The following is a 24,509-nucleotide window of genomic DNA, read 5'->3' on the forward strand; positions in this document are numbered from 1 at the left end:
TTTCTCTGAAAGATAGCCTACAGCACCCGGCATTCATTGATAATTTCCCATTCATATATTAGCTAGGGCTAATTCTGCTTAACTTCCAAAATTAAGTAGCATCTGGACCCTAAGGATACTGAAGAAGCCCACTTGTTTCTCCTCAGAAGAGGAATGCAGAGGAGCGCAGAAAGTGAGCCTAGTGAAGGAAGAAGGAAGCTTAGAAAACAGCAGCAATACAAGAATTAACCCTTGGGAACTGTAGCAAGCTGCTGCTGTCCTAGCTGAACTAGAGATTTGTACTTTCATCTTGCCTGGGACCCCAAATACTGGAGAAATTGCACTTTCATGTCTTGTCTGAAGATGACCCAGGAAAGCTGAAGAATCCGGGCCAGGGATCTGGCAACCCTTTTCCTAGCTCTACCTGGAGATCCCTGGTATTTGCTAGTAGTCTGCCAAGAAGAACTAACCAGGTCTTCTTTACTTAGGTTTAACTTTACTTAGCTTTTAGAATTGGATAGGTGGATATGTTCATTGTGGTATGGGGAAAATGCAATACGTAAAGCACACAAAGTGTCAAGACACTTTAAAGACTAAGGACCTCATCACATTTACTGCTGGAATCTCTGTGGATTATGGTGAATCCGGCAGTGCCAGGTGGGGGGGGGGGGGAGACCTGTCATCCCATGTCCTAAATTGCCCTGCTTTCCCCTTACTCCATCCCACAGGGGGAAGTGTCCTGCACCCAGCTTCCCCCTGTTGATCCTAATGCAACACGGGAAGTCTCCCGTATTGCTGCCATTGCTGCCATGGTGGTGTACACCAGTTCCTTTTCAATTTTGCCATTGAGCCCTGCCAGAAGTAGATGTACGTCATCGGGTGAGAGTCAGCAGGCTCAATGGCAAAACTGAAGAGGAACCAGTGTATGCCATCAAATTTGGCCCAACTGATGTGGTTGCAGAGTGTCTTTGGTACCTTAAAGACTAAGAGGTTTGGGGGAACATAAACTTCGGCCAATACAATTATCACTTGAAATGAAACATTTTATGTCCTGTTAGTCAAAACTGATGAGATTCCACCCTTTGAAATAGAAAAGTAAATAGTGATACCTCCCGTGTTTGCCACTCTCAGCATTCCCTATCTTTCACTTGGTAAGTGTGAAACTGAAACTCCAATTTACATGCACATCTCTTTAAGGTTCAAGATAGCCTTGTGAGAGAGCACTGAATTCCAAAAAGGTCTGAGTTCACTCCACACTCTTGCCTGATAATGGGATTAACAACCTAATCCTTCAAGGGGGGAAATGGTTTTCTTCCGAGAACAGAAAGGTACTCATTTTGAGAGGCATGTCTTGAATTAGTATCATAGTCATAGAGAAAGTTACAAAATACTTGATGTAGACAAAGGAGTGCATAAAAATCTTTTAAATTCCACAGAACAAACATCATGGTTTTGTTATTCCATTTATCACACTGCCATATATGTGGCAATTGCAAGATTAATGCTCTGTTTTCTAGTGCTGCAGTGACCTAAAACTTCACTTGAGCTTTTAAAAATACAGTTTAGGCATCCAAAGCGAAGACACGGGCTAAGCTATCAAGGACAGGAGAACGCCACATATAGGAGTTCTAGGTTTTTACTCCCACCAAGACTACAATTTAGAGAGTGAAGGAAAATTTCATTTCAATGCCAGAAACAACAAAATTTAAAGTAATCCTGACTGAAATTAGTTCTCACTGATTGTAGGTAGGTCTACTAAATGCACACTCATTTCTGCACTCAAGTCAGTATATTATTTATCCACCCTTAGTATGTACTGTGTATATTACAACTCACTTACCCACAGATTTGATATCCATGGCTTTATTTATCCATACTCCAAAAAATACCCTCCCACACATACACACATAGAAGTGTTTGTGGGTCTCTCTAGGTCCTCCAGTGGGGTCTACAGTATGCTTCCAGCTCAAGTTTAATCAAACTATAGGATTTGCTATTATCCACAGTTTCCTGCATCCACAGAGGGTCTTGAAACACATTCCACATAGATAAGAAAGGTGTACTGTGCTGTATGTAAAATTATGCTAAGTGTGGAGTGAAGGACTGCACAGGGAGACTGGCTCTCCCTCCAATTAGTGGTTGGCAAGCTAATCCTGCCTTTATTCATAATTTGTTTTCCTGCTAGAATCTAACATTTTAAGAAATGAAGTCATGGTGAATTTAAACACACACTGCCACAAGATAGTCCCACATCCTTTAAATAAAGATGTATTATTTATTATTTATTTTCTTATATTATTTGTAATCTAGGAAGCACCATTTCTAATGCATGTTATCAAAACAAATCTCAGAATCATCTTTAGAAATAGAACTAACATAGAAACAAGAAGGTGGGAACACCTGAGAGACAAGCATTCATTCTGCTTTTCACCACAGAAAGAAGAGAAAGAGGACAAAATGGGAAAACCAAGCATGACCTAAGGAGAATGGTTCATGTCTCTCTCTGTGCTGGAATTCTTTCTCTACCCATGATACTAATTTCCATTGCTGGCATATTTGCTCAGTTGTTCCTGATTAAGCATAGTCTAGCCAGTGAGACTTACTAAACTTATATGCACGCATTCTTATTTTCCAAGTCTTCGGTCAGCTTTCACAGTGCAGAATTGCTGAATTTCTTCATGAAGTTGCCGAGATCCTGTCGAAACCTGCTTGTGAGAATTTATGTTACTCCCTCCCCACCCCTCATCCCTATGAGTCTCTCTGTGCATGTCTTTGAAACCATGGCTATTGCACTAATAATTTCTTAGAAACTCACAAGAGACAGTAACATAACACCAAGGCAAACCTATTATGTTCTTAATTGAAAAGTGGTTTTTATGTGTTTTTGAGAAATGTTACTATCCCCTTTATTATTCTTTAATGCTGTATGAACAGCTAAAGCCCTTTAATGACCTGGTAATTTATTTTCCCTATACTTATGGCATTAAGCTACAAGTCACCTAATATGTACAAACACTGTAAACTTCAATTACTGCTACCCCCATGATCCTTCTGTCAACTGAGCTCAAAATGACCAAACGATAAGCTTAAGAGCTACGCCATACTCATCTTGAGTTCTGCACCTGAGCTATAGAAAAATGCACCAATAAAGCTTGATTTCATTTTATTGCTCAATTGCCTTCAAATGAAACTGCAACTGATGTAATCAGATGCAAGAATGTTATAGTTGTAGGCTATGATTTCACTCGACTTTTGTGAACTCATCAGGTGTAACATGACTTATTAATGTGTTGCACATTCCCAGGAAGGCAGTTGACTGAATAATAATTACATTCTTTTTTGAGTTCCACTCCCAATTGACTTGGTAGTTGATAAGACTTCATGGTAAGGTGTTGTTGTTATTAAGGTGAGTATTCAACAACTTGGGAAGTCCTTTTGGGCTTTCTTAGACCTGCTAATATAGCTCAAGTCAATGGTATTATCTAACCCAGGTAGCCATTGATTTAAGCAGTGGGCTATGACTTCTGGAATGCAGCGATCAAATACCCACTCAGCCAGGAAACCCTCTGGGGCACCTTGAGTCACATTCTCTCAGCCTCAATAAAGGCAGAGCAGCCCTCCTCTGAACAAGTCTTGCAACAAAAAACCCCAGCGGTATGGTTATTTTAAATCAGAAATGACTTAAAGGTACAAAACAACAATTTGTTGCACAACTAGGAATAAGAAGAATGTGTGTGCATTCTGTGAACAAGATAGAAGTTCTGATTGTCAGTATTAGCATTTCTTTGAAACAGAATAGTGGAGGAGAGCCATAAAAAGCAGCCAGTCCCCCCCCCCCCCCCCCCCGTCTCACTTCTTTTTATGAGAAACATCATATCTTATTTTGGAAGCCTAAACAGGCTATAATTTTTAAAGAGCTTTAGTTGGCTCCACAGTCTCACTGCCTTGATAATAGAGTTTCTAGAGCACCTCATAAATATGAGCCTAAAAGACATTAAATTTCAGTAATATATCTGTATTGCAAAACAGAATCAACCACGTTTTTCTTTCCTTTGCTAGAGAGTCTGCCCTGTCTGGTCATCATCTCTATTTGTAAGTGACGTCTGTGCAGAAGCATTGCCCTCAGGAAACTGATCATTATGGGTAGTATCCTGTTATCCCAGGGATCATCTACAGAAGCTAGAAGATAATATTGTTGTGCATTGGTCTATGAGGACATAGCGTGGTGCTTCCCTGCCTCTCCCTGCTCTCCATCAACCACTAACCGGGGGCCCTTCTACACAGCTGTATAAAATTCACATTATCTGCTTTGAACTGGATTATATGGCAATGTAGAGTAAGGGACCTTCCACACTGCCCTTTATCCCAGGATCTGATCCCAGATTATCTGCCTTAAACTAGAATATATGAGTTCCCACTGCCAGATAACCTGGGATAAACAGATAATCTGGGATCAGATCCTGGAATAGAGGGGCAGTGTGGAAAGGCCCTAAGATTATCCAGTTCAAATAAGATAACATGGATTTTCTGCTTTGATGGAATCATAGAATCAAAGAGTTGGAAGAGACCTCATGGGCCATCCAGTCCAACCCTCTGCCAAGAAGCAGGAATATTGCATTCAAATCACCCCTGACAGATGGCCATCCAGCCTCTGTTTAAAAGCTTCCAAAGAAGGAGCCTTCACCACACTCCGGGGCAGAGAGTTCCACTGCTGAATGGCTCTCACAGTCAGGAAGTTCTCCCTCATGTTCAGATGGAATCTCCTCTCTTGTAGTTTGAAGCCATTGTTCCGCATCCTAGTCTTCAGGGAAGCAGAAAACAAGCTTGCTCCCTCCTCCCTCTCACATATTTATACATGGCTTATATTTATATGTGGCTTCCTCTCACATATTTATACATGGCTATCATATCTCCTCTCAGCCTTCTCTTCTTCAGGCTAAACATGCCCAGCTCCTTAAGCTGCTCCTCATAGGGCTTGTTCTCCAGGCCCTTTATCATTTTAGTCGCCCTCCTCTGGACACATTCCAGCTTGTCAATATCTCTCTTGAATTGTGGTGACCAGAATTGGACACAATATTCCAAGTGTGGTCTAACCAAAGCAGAATAGAGGGGTAGCATTACTTCCCTGGACCTAGACCCTATGCTCCTATTGATGCAGGCCAAAATCCCATTGGCTTTTTTTGCTGCCACATCACATTGTTGGCTCATGTTTAACTTGTTGTCCACGAGGACTCCAAGATCTTTTTCACACATAATAATAACCTGTATTATTTGGCAGTGTAGAAGGGGTCTGACTATGGCTGAACCCACACAAGAAGAGAATAATGGATGGGCTACAATAAAAGGGGTATAGTGTTTTGATCAAGGAAAGTAAAGGTGCCCCTGTTTTCCGCTTTGGTCAGACCTCTCCTGGAATACTCTGTCCAATTTTGGGCACAATTTAATAGGAATATTGATAAGTTGGAATGTGTCCATAGGAGGGTGACTAAAATTATAAAAGGTCTGGAGACCAAGCCCTGTGAGGAGCACCTTAAAGATCTGGGCATATTTAGCCTGCAGAGGAGAGGATTGAGAGGATTGCTATGTTTCAATATTTCAAAGGCTGTCACAAGGAAGAGGGATCAGGCTTGTTTCCTGCTGCCCTTGAAACTAGAACTCGGAGCAATGGGTTCAAATTGCAGGAAAGGAGATTCTACCTGAGCATTAGGAAGAATTTCCTGACTGTAAGAGCTGTTCAGCAGTGGAACTCTCTGCTTCAAAATGTGGTGGAAGATCTTTCCTTGGAGGCTTTTATGACATCATATGAGCCAGACAAAGCATCCCACTTCACCTGGCTTCAACACTGAACAGAGGGACAAAGGAGCAAATCCATCACCTCGTGGTGATGCTTCCCCCCATCAAAGGTGGGAAATCACCTGAATGGTGAGGATCCATGCTGGCTTCATTGGAACCAGCACAACATGAACAGGCTCCCATTGTTGGGAAGGAAGCGTCATATAATGCTTCCACTCCTGTTGTGGTCAGGGACTTTGATGGAAGTCCAGTGACATCGTGGGATGGGCAATGTGCCCATCCATCACTGGACTGGCAGGGAAGCATCCTAGGACACTTCCCAAGCCCCATGTGATGAAGTCCTTAAACAGAGGCTGGTTGGCTATCTGTGTGTGTGGGGGGGGGGGGGGTGTGCTTTGTGCTTTTCCTGCATGACAGGGTTGGACTAGATGGCTTGTGTGTTTCTTCCAACTCTATTATTCTATGCTTCAATGATATATCCCAGCTTCAGTGAGCATTATTCTGCCTGAAATTTGATCCTGCTAGCATTACATTACCAATTTTATTCCAAACTCAAATTGGTCTTGAAAGCTACATAGTCCCTACTCTTCAAAGTCACTTTAAACCTTACCATCTACCTTGCTCTCCCATTTTATTATTCCCCATCCAATCCTCTCCCCCCCTCCCAGTGAGCATGGGAATTTCAAATAATATGCCTGAAATAGACTATCTTCCTCTTTCTCTCTCCCTGTCTTCCCTTTACTCTCTTCTTCTGTGTGGGTGTGGGGGGGGGGGGTGGAGTTTTTTAATTTAGATAAATGACAGATTCCTTTCATCCTTCCATCTCACCCACCCCCCTGAAATTACACACATGCCAACTCATGCCCTGTCTAGCAAGTGCAGGCAGCCTTTTCCCCTCTTTCTAGACCCAGTCTTAAGGATCACCTTTTTCATTGTAAAAGACCCAGACCTCTTGCACTGAGTAGGTTTTAACTTGAGAATGAAGCATAATTTAATAAATAGGAAAGTTTGAAAAGTCTTCCCTGTCCAATTCCACCCCAGTAAGAGAGACAGTGCCCAATCCTTTCCTTCCATCCGACCCCTTACCCCTCTCCTCCTCCAGTGAGAGACTCGGTGCCCAATGGATGCAGGTAATCTTACTCTTTGTGCCATTTTCTTTTTGTATCACATTTTTCAAATAATAAATCTTCAGGTGAGGACTGTCTCGTTACTAACAGAATTTGCAAGCCAGCCATGGATAGCTTTGTTTATAGTCGAAATGTCTTCCATAAATATCTGGATGTTCAACCCATTTTCAGTCATCTGGGTCCCTTTACTTTCTTTAAATGTATATCCTTGTTATTAAATTATGTTTCTTTAAGTCTGAGACATCAGCATTTGAAAGTAATGAAAGGCAGGTTCCTTCAGTCTAGGTCTACTTGCCTTTTAAGAAAACCAAAGAGGAAATGAACATTGGAATTCTATGATGTAGACAGTCCAGGACTTTTAAAGAAAATAACAATACATGAAATCTTACACAGAACAATTAACTTAACTTATGCTTAACTGCTTCTGTAAGTTATCATAGGATAGCAGTTTTTCTAAAAAGGGATTTTAAAGCAAACATATGGGGGAAAGCATATCCTCTGGGAACATCCATTGCTTCCTTTCCAACAAAGATCAGGTGAAGGACTGAGTTCATCCCAATGACACAATAATCAAAACAGATATTTGTTTATGTCTTGCACAAGGGAAGCTTTAAAATATCATGTTCAGGTATGTGAAAATGTCATTTAGAGAATAAAGATGCAGATTTCAGTATTCTCATTTTCTGCTCCAAATTATGAAATGGTTGAGTTTCATTCATTGGGGAAGCAGCTCTCATATCACAGTTTGGAGAGCATACTAGATTACATCACATATATACCATGTGTTTTGATTGTTTCATACTGCAAAATTATAACAAAAACTGCCATGGTTACATCCTATGGAAGTCTGTGATATGTAGTTTGCTTAGGAGCAGCAGATCATTTCTATGGTTGAGAATTCTAAATGCCCGTTTCCTAAATTACCAGGACCACGATTCCATGGGATTGGAACCATAGGAGTTACAGAGAATTATAGTACTCTAAGTATATAGTGCAAAAAAGTCCAGAGAGTTCTGGTACCTTATCAATCCACAACATTGAGCAATGGAATGGCAATGTGACTACAGGTACAGCTATACTATAGAATTAATGTAGCTTGCACCACTCTGTAAGATACCAGCACTCTTTTGGCAGAGCAGGCTAAAGATCTTGTAACATTACAGCTCCCATCATTCCATAGCATTGAATCATTGCTGTTAAAATGGTATCAAACTGCTTTAATTCTACATGTAGATGCATTCCATGTTTTATGTTTTTCCAAATAATCACAAGTTTGATAATCACGGGATTGATGAAATGTCTAATATGTTTTATGCCAATATTTGATGTTTTGTATATATTTTAATGGTTTTAATTCATAGTTATATGTTATTAATTTAGGTATGTTATGGACTGGATTTTATTTGTATGGTTTGGAATTGAATTTTTGCCATTTATTATGTTATACACCACTTTGAGTCCCCCCAGGGGTGAGAAAATCAGTATAGAAATGCAGTAATTAATTAATTAAGTTGTAAGCCACCCCAAGTCCCCTCAGAGAGATGAAAAAAGTTATTATTTTTTTTCAAGTTATAATTATTAAGTCAATTGAAAACATGAAGATGAATTTTGTTGATAGTTTTTCTTTCATTTCAAGGCTTTGTAGAAGAAAGCTATTGACCTCATCATAAGCTACAAAGATTATGAAAATGCAGCCTAGAGGGAGAACAAACAGTAGATTTGTAAAATACTTTGTAAATCTGTGTGTAGTCAATTTGGATTGATAGTGAGGAATTTCTGTGAAGAGTGGACAAACTGGGCTGTATATATTCTTCTTTACCCCATTTTAGTGGTTGATATATAGTATATCTCAGACTGCTACCATTTTGAATCTGATAATAATGAGTTTTGGCAATGTTATTAGCTGTAAAGAGTAGGAGTGCTACTGCTAGTAATTGCCACAGTGTAGCATTATTCATGTCTCAGGTTTGAAGATCAAAAAATGTTCCCAAAGTCTCTTACTTTTTGTCCTTGAATTTCACAAGAATTATTCTAGAGACATGGGAAGAATTCTCTGTATTGCCATCACTGTCAACTCATTTGCTCTACTCAAAATAGGATCAAAATCACAGTAAGATATAGAACTTCCAGACAGTATTGTATTATCAATTCTTTCTAATCTGCAAAAAAGTGTCCAACCTGAATTAATTTTCATCTCATCTATGATCATGGCTCCAAAAATGTTCTGTGTCCTTTAGTCTTGACTACATTCATAGATCTATGTGAGATATTTTATGCACAAATCTGATTGCAGACCTTTTTTCTGTCTAATATATTTTGTTGCCTAGTCCAGAAAATGTTACCTAACAATATTGAGATGCAGCTGTGCATGTAGCTGTTGTTCCCAAATGAGAACCAATATGGTTCTTTTTGAGCTAAAGTGTCCTGCTATTACACTTCTATCTTATTCTGCCATTTCTATTTTCCAGGACAGAAACAAAGACCTTTCAAGTGATGCACAAAATAGGAGCATCCATATTTAATGACCCTTAAATCTTGTTCAACATGTGGCAATTGTTAGGAAGATTTGAGCAGCAATTTGAAGAGGCACCCTAAGTTCTTGTTGGCAGCAGTATAGGCTCTTAATCCAACTAAAACCATCATATTTTAAGAGCTGAGATCATCTTGAAGTGGGATAGCATCAAACTTATCATGGATCTGTTTCTCATAGGTATATTTAAAAAGTTAAAGTTCACCGTTCTTACAGTATTACATTAAAGGGACTTTGAACAATATCATCAGGTATCTACGCACAATGCAGCACCACATCTGGGGGACATTGAGGGAAAAGTAATAATTGAAATTCTTCTGTAAAATCCCCCTATTTAGACTCTAACTCTAAATGGGACTGCTATGTTTATCAAAGTTGAATATGTGCACATTGGATGCAGATTGCCAATCCTATGGACGATTAAAGGATTGTTTATGTGATTCTTCTCTTAGTAGTTCTAACAGGTTTGATTTCAGTAACCGATAAAATTTATGAAGGACAGGAACAAATATCAATATAGCAAGACAGCATGGTAGGGTTTGAACCAAACGCATCTTTTGGTGGAGCTCGCCGAAAGCATTTCTTACTAATGTGGACATGGGTGGATGTAACAACTAGAGAACATCACAGATTGGAGATAATTGTATAACTCATCCATTAGTGAACTAGACTGCATTGTTGTGCTCCAGATGCAGGTTGGAGGAGCTGGAAAAGGGTTGTGGAAGCCTATAGCCTCCCTGATGTTCACTCAGTTTTCCACCATCCTGCAAATAGAGACTTTCCCCACCTGCAAGATATCTTGCAGTGATATTAGATCAACCCCTTCCCTCCTGACTTTCAGAAAAAAAGGTGAAAACATGGCTTTGTGACCAGTGCAATACAGTGCAATAGATGACTTGGATTTATGTGTGATGATTATTGGAATGGCCCGACCTTGATTGTGGATAATGTGATTTTATAGCTGTAAGTGGTATTATTTATGTTTTCATTGCTTTTAATCTCATTTAGATTTTTAACTAAATGTTATTTAATTGTTGAATTGTTTAAGGCATTGTACTTTGCCTCTGCTATAAGCCGCCTTGAGTCCCCTTCAGGATTGAGAAGCGTGGGATATAAATATAGTAAATAAATAATAAATAAATTTAAAAACAGTACAGGATTGCTTTCAAAAACATCTTGCAGCAGAAAGATTTATTACATTATTCTTTTTTCCCATGTGACAATGACTAATTTAATGCATTGTATTCATATAAAAAAACTACCATATATATCCTCCTCCCTCTGATCTCTCTCTCCATCTTGGTTTCCTCACTATCCCTTTAGGAAGAAATTTTGTTGGAATCCAGTCCTCTATATGAGCCGGATCATCTGCAAAAGGATAACTTTAGAGATTATTTTACAGTTGGCTAGAAGATTCTGAGAGTTGTAATTTAAAAAGTCACTTTGCCAAGTTCTGCATTTCACTAATCTCCCTACCTCCCTCTTCTGTGTGTATGCATTGACACAGAAATGTTTAAAAATGTCCCATGTTGGCTTCACAATGTTGGTAACCACTTTGTTTGTTGATCAGAACCTGCCATAATAAAAAGGGGGGTTTTGTTGCAAGAGTACCACCATGTTTTATAAAGTTAAAAACTTTAACAAATTTATCATTGCTAACTTCATCTGAGGTAGAACTGAATTTCAGCCCTCCATCTCCAGCCTACAAAACAGCGAGAAGACTTTGCATTGCAGCACCCATTAGTATAGCCTCAGCGGAAACCTTGCACAGCCTATCAGAAATACTCCTCCAAAGAGCTCTGGATGATAATTCCAAAGGACTGAACTCATTTGTAATATGAAAGAGAACAGGAACCACAAGAATATCAAAATATGAGGATGGTAGGAAATTGAAAAGGGGGGGAAATAACAAGGAACAAGGGATTTGAGCCTTCAAGGTACCTGGACCAGTGAATGGAAAATTAAGATTAATGTAGAGAAGCACAAAATAATAAGTCTGGGGCCAGCAAACCAAAACAGGAGGATATTATACAGAATGGCAAGACAGCATACTGACCAGGAAAGGGATTTACAGGTCACTGCAGAAAAATCCTTGAAGCTTTAAATGCGGTGCTGGCTAAGCTACAAATGGCTAAATGGAAACCGGGCTCCATCAGCGAAGGCAGAGAATACAGATGGGAAGGAGTGCGGTGGTGATTCTGCGAGGGGACACATCTCTTCAGATAGGCCTCGCATTTGCAAAGCTGTATAATCAGGATGACACTTTTCCATGTGCCTCATAAACAGCATCAGTTCCCAAAGCCTCAACACAACAGATAACCCAACATTGTTAAGAAGAAAACAATGGAAAAAAATCTCTTGATCACTTGAAAAACAAAAAAAGAATAGGAAATCAAGTGAAATTGAACTAGTTCAGGGGGCAAGGGTGAGAACTCTGATATATGAATTGCCAAGTGGATGTCTTAAATTTAACAATGTAAATGGTATCTGTGGAAGCAGGATGTGTGCTATCAAAAGGCCAGAGGGTAAGAACTGAATGGAAAACAACAGGGAAATCAGTCATCTAACACAAGCGGTAATTGGGATGGAGGCAAGAGAGCTGGGTTGAGCTCAAGACATTTTCCTCCTAGCTGCTCCTTAATATGCTTGCAAAAGTGCTTCTATAATACATGGGTGGAGGGGAATGACAGTGTCAAAGACTCTAGTGTGAACAAGAGTCACAATATGCACATCCAGAAACCTATCTAAGTTCTAATACATGAATAATGCTATACATTTCATAGATGCTGCATGTAAACACAGCTGAAATGACACACATTACAGTTTGTGTCAAAGTAACTAACTAGCATTCTGTTTCAGGCAAGTAGGGCAGTCTGTCTTGCTATGCTTCCTATTCAAGCTGGTCCTTTCTTATAAATGATTAGTGACCACATTTAACCACATTAAGACCTTGGGTGTTTCTTTTAAGCAGAACACAGAAAACGTAAAGCTCAGCCATTCATTACTGAGATGCACTAGAAGCCTCCATATCTTTTCAGTAAAGAGCCAATTCCTCACAAATGACAGCTCCATTTATGAACAAATTTAAACAAGGTATTTTCTGAAGGAAAACACAGATGCATTGCTTTCCATAGACAGGTGTCAGAAATCTTTTTCTGCAAGCTGACCTCTGAAACTTCTTAGAGAAAATCATGGAAACATAAATATTATTTTAATTGCACATTTCTAGGTATATCTAAAGGATCAGAAATTGTCTTTTTCCATTCTCTTCCTGTTTTAAAATAGAGTTTCCCTGGGCCTAAAACATGGTGAAAATGTCTCCATGCCCCTAGAAAGCATATGGGAGCAAGTCTTTATTATTGGGAAGCCCTGGGACCTCATCCATCCATGAGCCACGCTTTGTCCTTCCAGTTAAGTTCAACTGGTTTCAAAGGAGCTATCTCCCAGGTAAATTGATATACAATTACAGCTTTATACCTGTATCTTCTATGTGACTTACACTGACATAATCCCCTGGACACACCAGTATAAACCTTAACACATAGGATGCATTTCAATGCTCAGTCACCTTACTAAATTTCTGAGGGCGCATCTACACTGACACTATAATGCAGCTTGGAACTGCTTTGGGAGGAACTGGTATCACTGCACAGGTTATAATAATACTTTATTTGTATCCTACCACCACCTACCCTAAGGTTCTTAGATGGACAGGTCTGGAACTGCTTTCAGGTAGGTAATTACAGTGAACAAGGAACATGGTCTCAAGTCCTGTGCTGGACTTGTTTTTTACAATTTCCTGCAGAGACGCGCATCAGCATTCCAGAGGTCTAGGAGAAGAGGAAGGAAAGTGAGAGTTAGTACCAGAGGTAATGACTTACCCCTCCAGTTAAATGCTGAAGTCTAAAATGCACTTCAACATGCCAGATGTCTATCATGTTCTCCACATTTTGTGGAGCTGATTTCACCCTGGATCTGGGTAATATTTGAAATCTGCTGCAGCACATTTTTTAGCTGAACTCCTGCTACTTTTTTAAATATGCCTTATATCCTTAGGGCCATTCCAGACAGCTGTAAAGTCTGTGTCAACCTGGGTTTTAAAAACCCGCATTGGTGTGAACTGTAGTCCTCACACCACCCCAAAAGTCTGCGCTTTCCATGGATGTTGTCTACATGTCCTCCCAGTGCCTACCGGGAGAACAGGGAGACAGTCCCCACCCCCTCCCCACCCCCCACCCCCAAAACCCCTTTTTAAAATAAAAAAAGCAAGATGGCTGTGTGAACTGCCCCCTCAAAAGTCCCAGGACTTCTGAGCGGCCAGTCCAGACAGCGGCCATAGTAAGTTTGCCCTGCGCCTTTCAAGAAGTCACATAATAAACCCACTAACAAATTAATCCATTAGAAAGCAGGATTTTCCCGCTTTGTAGCAAATGAATTTGTTTTTACATGAGGTGTCATTTGGACACCTCACTTGAAAAATTGGGAGATCCTGCTTTTAATGGGCTATCTGGTTACATCCCTAGATGCGCATTGTAGCACAAATTGATGGTGTGCTATTTGTGGCCACTGTTATCTGAAATCCACATTATTGTGTCAGTGCAGAAGAGGGTTGAGAAACGTGTTCTTCCAGTATATCCATCTAATTGTAGGAGCTCCCGGTGGCGCAGTGGGTTAAACCCCTGTGTTGGCAGGACTGAAGACCAACAGGTCACAGGTTCGAATCCGAGGAGAGTTCAGATGAGCTCCCTCTATCAGCTCCAGCTCCTCGTGTGGGGACATGAGAGAAGCCTCCCACAAGGATGATAAAACATCAAAATATCCAGGCATCCCCTGGGCAATGTCCTTGCAGATAGCCAATTCTCTCACACCAGAAGCGACATGTATTTTCTCAAGTTGCTCCTGACACGACAAAAAAAATTCCATCTAACTGTTTACCTGAGATATAAATAAGAATATGCCTCCCCGCTGCCACAGATTGAGTCTGCATGCACACTCAGGGTTGTTGAGTGGTTGTCTACATCCTTTTGTATAACATGGTGGCCACTTGCTGTAGCAGGTTCTTCAACAGCCCACAAAAATGAACCAGGTATAGTGATTGCCACCAACTGGGATGGACCTGAAAGGGAGTTGGACTGATTCGTATAGAGTTGTTAGCGGCTGATTACTTAACAAATATATAAGTTGTGAAATAAGTCTATCAATGGGTAGTAATCAGAATGGCTATGTATTAGTTGCTGTACCAAAGACAGTATCTCAGTTCTTGTGGGTTTTTTCGGGCTATATGGCCATGTTCTAGAGGCATTTCTCCTGACGTTTCGCCTGCATCTATGGCAAGCATCCTCAGAGGTCTGCTGGAGCTGGGAAAAAAGGGGTTTATATATCTGTGGAATGGCCAGGGTGAGACAAAAGGCTTTTGTAAGTTGGGCTAGGTGTGAATCTTTTCAACTGACCACCTTCATTAGCATACAATGGGCTGACAGTGCCTGGAGCAAACTCTTCTTGAAAGGTGATTAGATGTCCCTGCCTGTTTTTCTCTCTGCTGTTTTAATTTTAGAATTTTTTTTAATACTGGTAGCCAGATTTTGTTCATTTTCATGGTTTCTTCCTTTCTGTTGAAATTGTCCACATGTTTGTGGATTTCAATGGCTTCTCTGTGTAGTCTGACATGGTGGTTGTGAGAGTGGTCCAGTATTTTTGTGTTCTCAAATAAAATGCTGTGTCCAGGTTGGTTCATCAGGTGCTCTGCTATGGCTGACTTCTCTGGTTGAAGTAGTCTGCAGTGCCTTTCATGTTCCTGGATTCTTGTTTGGGCGCTGCGTTTGGTGGTCCCTATGTAGACTTGTCCACAGCTGCATGGTATACGGTAGACTCCTGCAGAGGTGAGAGGATCCCTCTTGTCCTTTGCTGAACGTAGCATTTGTTGGATTTTCCTGGTGGGTTTGAAGATTGTTTGTATGTTGTGTTTCCTCATCAGCTTCCCTATGCGATCAGTGGTTCCCTTGATGTATGGAAGGAACACTTTTCCTCTGGGTTGATCTTCATCTTTACTCTTGTGGCTTGTTCTTGGTCTTGCAGCTCTTCTGATGTCTGAGGTGGAGTATCCATTGGCCTGGAGAGCCCAGTTGAGGTGGTTCAGTTCATCTTGGAGGAGGTGGGGTTCACAGATTCTTTTTGCACGGTCTGCCAAGGCTTTAATGGTGCTTCTTTTTTGACTTGGGTGATGGTTGGAGTTTTTATGTAGATATCTATCTGTGTGTGTGGGTTTTCTGTAAACGGTGTGACCCAATTGTTGATCTGGTTTGCGGATGACTAGGACATCTAGAAAAGGCAGTCTTCCTTCCTTTTCTTTTTCCATCGTGAACTGGATGTTAGGGTGGATGCTGTTAAGATGTTCCAGGAACCTGTTGAGTTCTTCATCTCCATGGCTCCAAATGGTGAAAGTGTCATCCACATATCTGAACCATATAGTGGGCTTTTTGGTTGCTGTTTCAAGAGCTTGTTTTTCAAATTGTTCCATGTAGAAGTTAGCTATGACTGGGCTGAGAGGGCTCCCCATAGCTACTCCATCTTTCTGTTCGTAGAATTCATTGTCCCACTGAAAATAGCTGGTGGTGAGGCAATGGTGAAACAGCGCTGTGGTGTCTTCTGGGAACCTCTGGTTGATGAGTGCCATGGTGTCTGCCACTGGGACCATGGTAAATAGAGACACCACATCGAAGCTGATCAGTTTGTCCTTTGTATTTAGCTTGAGATTGCTGATTTTTTCAATGAAGTGGGCTGAGTCCTTGATGTAGTGTGTTGTGAGCCCAATGTGGCTTTGTAACTGTGCAGCAAGAAATTTGGCTAAGTCATATGTGGGGGACCCAATGGCACTCACGATTGGTCTGAGTGGGGTGGAGTCCTTATGGATTTTGGGGAGTCCATAAAGCCTGGGTGGAAGGGCTTCCGATTTACATAGCTGCTGTCGTATGTTGAAGTTGATTGAGGAGTTTTTAATTAGAGTGTTGGTTTTTCTGGTTATTTTGGCAGTTGGGTCTTGCTTGAGTTTTCTGTATATAGTAGGGTCCAGGAGTTTTCTGATCTTCTCCTTGTATTGCTCTGTATGCATGATGACTGTGGCATTCCCCTTGTCTGCTGGCAGAATGAGGATATCAGGATCTGAATTTAGGTCTCTAATGGCTTCTCTTTCCTTCCTAGTAATGTTACTGGAGGGGAGTTTTGCCTTTTTCAGGATCCTTGCTGCTTCCGCTCGTACTTCTTCTGCTTCCTCCTCTGGGAGGCGGTAAATTGCTGATTCAACATTGGCAATGATGTTTTCTACTGGGATCCTGGTGGCGGTTACAGCAAAGTTTCCTCCTTTCGCTAGTATGGATACTTGGTCTTTAGAGAGTTGTCTGTCTGTCAGGTTGATGATGGTCCGTGATGTATCCAGTTCTGGTTTCGGCTGTTGCTTTTGTCGTTTGTGGAATTTTTGTTTTTGTCTGTTGGTGTGGACAACCATGTTTTTCTCCATTTTCCTGTAAGTGAGATTGTCTATTTTGTCCCAGTCCTGGGAATTCATCTTCTGGCTGATATTGATATGGAGATGCAGCAGTTCCTTGTCTGTGTTTGCGAGTTCTTTGCGGATGGTGTGGATTCTCTCTCTTAAGAGGTTGTGTTCCAGGCGGTCATAGATCCGGTGAGCCTGTGGTGTTTTGAAAGTCCTTTTGGCTGCGAGGAATTGTGGGATGGTATCTGTGTCTCTGCAGCGTAGAAGGAAAGTCAGGGAGCACAGTAGATGTGCTTTCCTGGTCCTTAGTTTCTCCAAGACTTTCATTACAGAAAACCCACACACACAGATAGATATCTACATAAAAACTCTAACCATCACCCAAGTCAAAAAAGAAGCACCATTAAAGCCTTGGCAGACCGTGCAAAAAGAATCTGTGAACCCCACCTCCTCCAAGATGAACTGAACCACCTCAACTGGGCTCTCCAGGCCAATGGATACTCCACCTCAGACATCAGAAGAGCTACAAGACCAAGAACAAGCCACAAGAGTAAAGATGAAGATCCACCCAGAGGAAAAGTGTTCCTTCCATACATCAAGGGAACCACTGATCGCATAGGGAAGCTGATGAGGAAACACAACATACAAACAATCTACAAACCCACCAGGAAAATCCAACAAATGCTACGTTCAGCAAAGGACAAGAGGGATCCTCTCACCTCTGCAGGAGTCTACCGTATACCATGCAGCTGTGGACAAGTCTACATAGGGACCACCAAACGCAGCGCCCAAACAAGAATCCAGGAACATGAAAGGCACTGCAGACTACTTCAACCAGAGAAGTCAGCCATAGCAGAGCACCTGATGAACCAACCTGGACACAGCATTTTATTTGAGAACACAAAAATGCTGGACCACTCTCACAACCACCATGTCAGACTACACAGAGAAGCCATTGAAATCCACAAACATGTGGACAATTTCAACAGAAAGGAAGAAACCATGAAAATGAACAAAATCTGGCTACCAGTATTAAAAAATTCTAAAATTAAAACAGCAGAGAGAAAAACAGGCAGGGACATCTAATCACCTTTCAAGAAGAGTTTGCTCCAGGCACTGTCAGCCCATTGTATGCTAATGAAGGTGGTCAGTTGAAAAGATTCACACCTAGCCCAACTTACAAAAGCCTTTTGTCTCACCCTGGCCATTCCACAGATATATAAACCCCTTTTTTCCCAGCTCCAGCAGACCTCTGAGGATGCTTGCCATAGATGCAGGCGAAACGTCAGGAGAAATGCCTCTAGAACATGGCCATATAGCCCGAAAAAACCCACAAGAACTGAGTGATTCCAGCCATGAAAGCCTTCGACAATACAAAGACAGTATCCTTTTTCAGAACCAGTTGCTGGAGATCACGAAATAGAGGTTACTATTGCACTCATGTTCTGCTTATGAAGACCTTGTGTGAACAGAATATTTTATTAGACAGATCTTTAGTCTGACCTTACATAACCCTTCTTCTAGTCCTCATGATAGATACACCATTGAGTGACATGCCTAGTAGATTGTTGTGAGCATGCCCCCTGCAATATGCCAAAAAGCTTCTTGACACAGCTTTGCAGAGGGTTTTGGTACTCGGGGGAATGGTCATGTTGAGGAAAGTTGGTTTGCAATTACTGAATCTATTATATACTCCCAAGGAAATCCCAGATGATTACCTAAAGCAGATTGAATGCTGTTGCAATACAAAATGTATAAGATAACGTTTTCTTTAGATAAATATGATGAAGACAGCACAGGTTGTTAATTCCTAGTTAACTATAAAAGATCTGCAGAAGAAGAGTGGCACACATTCACAACCCCTGTATTCATAGGATCAATACTCAGATTCATTTATCCATATTCAACAAAATATGTCCTTTCTGGGGATTTTCAAGCTCCTTCAGAATAGCTAGAAATCCTTTATTTCAATAGGGTTTGCTGTTATCTGTAGTTTCACATATCTTTGTAAAGTCTGGGAACATATTGTGCTTTATCTGAGTATTTTAACTGTCTTGTGCCTTTCCTTGAGCCATGAAGAGAGGCGGGAAACAAATTATTATTATTATTATTATTATTATTACTATTACTATTATTACTATTACTCTCTTCTTTTAAAAAAACATTTTCCTTCTTTCTTGTTTTTACATAGTTTAGAAATGATTCCCAGTCCTTGATAACTTTTTGGGGGTTTTTTGTGTGTGTTTTCTTTGTCCATCATTGCTTGTTTGTCCATTTCTGCAATTTTAAAGACTTTCATTATCCATTCTTCTATTTTCGGGAGGTCTGCCTTCTTCCAGAACTGTGCGTATACTGTTCTTGCTGCTATTATCATGTAGTATAATACTTTATAGTTTAATAATTTTGTTCAGTTATTTGACATTCCCAATAAAAATAATTTGGGCTCCAATTGTATCTTTGAATGAAAAAATTCTGGCATCATTTTTTGTATCTTGCCCCAGAATTCTCTTGCTTTTTTACAGGTCCACCACATGTGAAAGAAAGTTCCTTCCTATTTGTTACATTCCCAGGATTCATAATTTCTTCCCTTATACATTTTAGCTAGTTTTGCTGAAGTCAGGAACCACCTGTTCATCATTTTATAAAAAAAATATCTAAGATCATAGCATCGAATTTTCTTTAAGCCAATAGTCCTTGTTTTTTCCCACGTATCTAGTTCTATCTTGTAACTTGTTAGAATCGGTGTAGAGAATTTATAAATAATAAATAACGGGCCAGAAGGAAGAATTGAAAAACAATGTAATAGAAAGGAAGAATTGAATTATATACGAATGTCTCCTACCCAAGGGATTGGAAGTTACTAAATTGGGAGGGGTGGGAGGAGGGGAGAGTGTAACCAAATACAAATATTGTATAGATGTTAGGAAGTATTGTATTGGTTCATGCATGTATACAGGGTAAGGCAGCATAACTTCCTTTTTTAAAATGCACACCATTCAGTCGATTGAAAATAAAGTGGAGCGCTAGTGGTCTCACTCGAGAGGTGGGAGTATAAAGTTTTGTCCTGACAGTTCAGTCACCACCATGCATTGGAACAGTGAGGAGCATGCTTTTGCCATTGAGGCCTACTTTTTGAGCGGATTTGGAGTGGCCAGCCTACTCTCCAGATTTGGCCCCTTGTGATTTTTTTTCTATGGGTTTTTTTGAAATTCTGTGTTTATGTGAACCATCCAAGGGCCCTACAAGATTTGAAGACCAGCATCCAGGAAGAAATTGCCAACATAACCCCTGCTATGCTAGCAAGAGTCATGACACACACCAGAAATCGGTTTACTCAGTGTATGGAGAATGGAGATTGGGGGGTGTCACCTACCTAATTTGACCTTCAAAACTACATAAAACAAAACTTTAGGTATGCACCTACATTACAAAAAAATAAAAATTTCTGATTCATACAATGGGTTTTATTAAGTTTTGAAAAAAGGAAGTTATGCTGCCTCACCCTGTACATGTATATAGATTTGTTTCACTGTTTTTATGAATATGTAAATTGAAAATAAAAACATATTAATCGATTAAAAACGACTACTCATATAGATACAAGGGTTATACTGGAAATAGAAGCATTGAGCAGTTAAACGTAAGAGGGAGTACACAAATTCTAATGTCTCTCTCTTTCTCTTTCTCTTGCTCTCTCTCTTTCTCTGAGTGGTCATTTTTCACTGTTGCTTTTCTCCCAACCCCAGATTTTGCTAACACGTTAGCTTTATGAAGTTCTTTATCTGGTCAAATTTGATATGTAAACAGCATGATGTCAAATACAAACAGAGTGCATGTCACAAGAACAAACCCTTTCTGCTGGATTGTGGATTGGTGGCCAATTGCCAGCGAGTGTTGAAGGCAGCAGACACCTGGCTCAGGTGTGTTTGAAGTTCATACTGGACCCATCCCACCTGCATCTGTAGCAGGAACAACACCAGAGAAAGCTGTATTCTGGCATTTCTTCATTTCTCAACCAGTGAAAATAAAGCACCTTTAGTAGCCATGGTATTATTTGATTTATAATCTGGTTATCCAGCTGTTGGCAGTTCTGCAGCCTTTTGTGTTGCCTGTTAAATCAATGAACAATCCTAGTACTTTTCTGACTTCTAAGACTTCTAAGAGCAGGCCTTTGAACTCTTGGCTTTCTGCTCCCAGGGCTTATTAGTTAATGGTTGTGTCTGAACCTTTCTCTACCTTACTTGACTGCCTTTGATTTTATTACTCCACTCTGAAAGTATTCAGGATGCTGTCTTGTCACTGGCAAATATGGTAAAGTTTGTAGATATATCAATTTTGTCCTCAATTTGCTAAAAATCTAGCCCAGATATTTATTCTGAAGTGGACATGTTTTAACAATTGGTAAATTTAAATCTTTGTTGTTATTACATTAAAGGCCATTCCAGAATGGCAAAAAATCTTATACATGATTTTATTTCTTTCCCAGTACATCCCTTGTCCCTTTTTTCAGCATCAGAGAGAATGAAACAGCAGGGTCAAATCGTACAAAAAAACCCCAAAATAACAAAAACATATGCCCTCCCCTTTCAGCAAAGTCCCTTCTCTTCTTTTGCATTTATCCCTCCATTATCATCTCAATTCTTTATCTTCCCATTCGCCTATACCCATGTGGATTCTAGCAAAAGTTTAGTAGCTTACAAATTCATTTTTCTGGAACTGTTAAGAAGCCTCTGGACAGAAACCTATTATTGGTATATGCTCTTATGATTTGGCCCAATGCAAGTGTCTGTTCTTGTAGGTACACTCAAGGAGGTTTTCAATAGTTCATTTACAAAATTACTGTCACCTACATCATCACTGAGTAAATGGTTTAAGATTTGTCACTTATCCCTCATGAAAAATAAACATAACTAAATTGTTCTTTTACAAATGTTCAACCTGATTAACAACTTAATTGAAGTAATCAGCTAATTGAATTTTTAATGGTGATCATTAGATTATTATTTCTTAGTAGGAGGAAAAGGTTCAGTAAAAAGTAATACGCTAATTGAATTTTTTTTAGTTTCTAATGGTGATCATTAGGATTATGATTTTTTATTTACACTGGTAGGAGAAGAAGGTTCAGTAATATATATATATATATATATATATATATATATCCACATACATACATACATATACATGTGTGTATGCATGAGAGATAAAACCTTAAGCAAAACTAAAACAAAACCCATCACATTTCACAACAGTTTCCTAAGAAGAAAATATTATGCCTGATGCTATGAGTTGCGAAATGTATTTTCCAGATACAATAGAAAGGCATAACTTGTGTAGATACTCAGGTGCCATCATAATCCTACTAACACAATTTATGAATGTGTTTTTCCATTCCTAATTATAAATGGCAGGTTGTCTTCTGTCTTCAGGTTGTTCCACACTTACAATGACGTTAAGGTGAACTTAGGATAGAGGTTTTTTGGTGACATTTGTTCAGAGAAGGATTGTCTTTCTCTTCCTGTGAAGTTGAGAGAGTGTGACTTCCCCCAAGGCCACCCAGTAGGTTTCTATGGCAGAGCAGAGATTCAGGCCGTTGTCTCCAGAGTCATGGTCCAATGCTTACAGCACTGTGCTATGTTGACTCTCTACAAAATTAATGCTATTTATTTATTTAGCATGGGATTTCTGCAAACACTCTAAAACAGGGGCATACTTTCCCTGCATTTAAGGAATGGGTCTTCAAAAGCAAACATCACGCACACTTTTCTAGTTTCACATTTTGCAGACTGCAATCTGCCAACAGGTGGCAGGGCAGACTTTTTTTATAGACATAGCAGACCAGACTCACCTGAATTTAGCCCCTTGCTCCATGATCTTTAAATGCTCCCATCCTTTCTTTAACACCTCTTTCTGCTGGCACTTGTAGTGCAGAAATCTGTGTCATTAGCAATATCTGCAGTTAGCAGTATTTTCCTTGTGCTTGTGTATAACCTCTATTAGAGGCACCTACCCACTCACAAAAACCTAGCGTCTGGCACTTCAGCACTGAATATTGTCAAGGAAGGTGGAGACACAAGACCACAGCAGACAATACATTTTTAGCTTTACACCCAAGACATCCTATGTGTAAACATTTATTTGTTTGTTCAGTCATTCGTAGCACTTCACTCAAAAATGTAAGTCTCCCAAAGCACCTTACAATGACTAATGATATGACTAGCAAGAATGTGGCAAACACACATTTCATGGAGTTCCTACACTTGTCAGAGAGCTGTGATGGATTCAAGTGCTTTGTTGAGTCTCCATTTACATTCCTGGGCATGTATCTGAACTTTCCTTTATCCGTTAACAACTCCACATTAAATATATTGCAATGAGTTTAATTCATTTATTTTAACTACATACGATTTACAATTCTTTACCATCAGCTTAGTAATATTAGGTAGAAGGTGCTATACAAATACAGAAGTGGCAGTCTTTCATGATAATGCTGAACACAGATAAATCTACACCTGAAGAAGTAATGCTATTGGACATCACTTTAACTGCCATGGCTCAATGCTATGGACAGAGGTGACCCTAGGTAATTTTCAATGGTAAGCAAACAGTATTTTGGCGCCCCCCCCCCCCCCCAACCAATCACTGATATATATTTTCTGTTCGTCGTGGGAGTTCTGTGTGCCATATTTGGTTCAATTCCATCACTGGTGGAGTTCAGAATGCTCTTTGATTGTAGATGAACTATATATCCCAGTAACTACAACTTGCATATGTCAAGGTCTATTTTCCCCCAAGAGCACCTCAAAAGCGCCCCTGGGCATAATCAACTATACTGCAATTGCTTACTTTGCATAATGGGTTGAGCCGCCCCTGGCTATGGAGGCATAGAATTTGTAGTTTTGTGGGCACCAATCCTCTTTGATAGAGAAAGCTAAAGATCATGTAAAATTAAAACATCAGTTAAGACAAATCAGTTAAGAGTGATGTCAAATTGCATGTTTTTTGTGTCAGGAGCAGTTTGAGAAACTGCAAGTCACTTCTGGTTTGATAGAATTGGCTGGCTGCAAGGACGTTGTCCAGGGGACACCCAGGTGTTTTGATGTTTTACTGCATAAGGAGCTGATGGACAGAGCTCATCCATGCTCTCCCCAGATTTGAACCTCCAACCTGTTGATCTTCAGTCCTGCCAGCAAAAGGTTTAACCCATTGCGCCATTCAAACTGCATTGATACTACAGTGCAGATGCACTTCAGTAGGTTCCTCCTCTTCTTTCTCACCCCATGTGGCTGCAAGCAGCAGATCAATAACATTTCCTTCTGTTTTGAACAGACATTGACTTGCTACTTCTGAACAGGTTTTCATCTGAAAAGAGGAAAGTTTCCTTTAAGAGGAAAAAGTTATCACCAGCAGCAGACACAAAGGAAAAATGCCTGAATCCACTTTCCTGAGGCAAACAAGAATTAACTGATATCAATTAGGGATTATGAAAGTTGCCAGGCTGTTAAATTGTCACCTTCTCTGTCTAGCCACACTTCCCATCTTTCACCTGCTGTTTGCCTGTTTTATCACCTGTCATCTGTCTGCCTCTATATGC

Source organism: Anolis sagrei, chromosome 2 (assembly GCF_037176765.1).
Source record: "Anolis sagrei isolate rAnoSag1 chromosome 2, rAnoSag1.mat, whole genome shotgun sequence".
NCBI classification, from domain to species: domain Eukaryota; kingdom Metazoa; phylum Chordata; class Lepidosauria; order Squamata; family Dactyloidae; genus Anolis; species Anolis sagrei.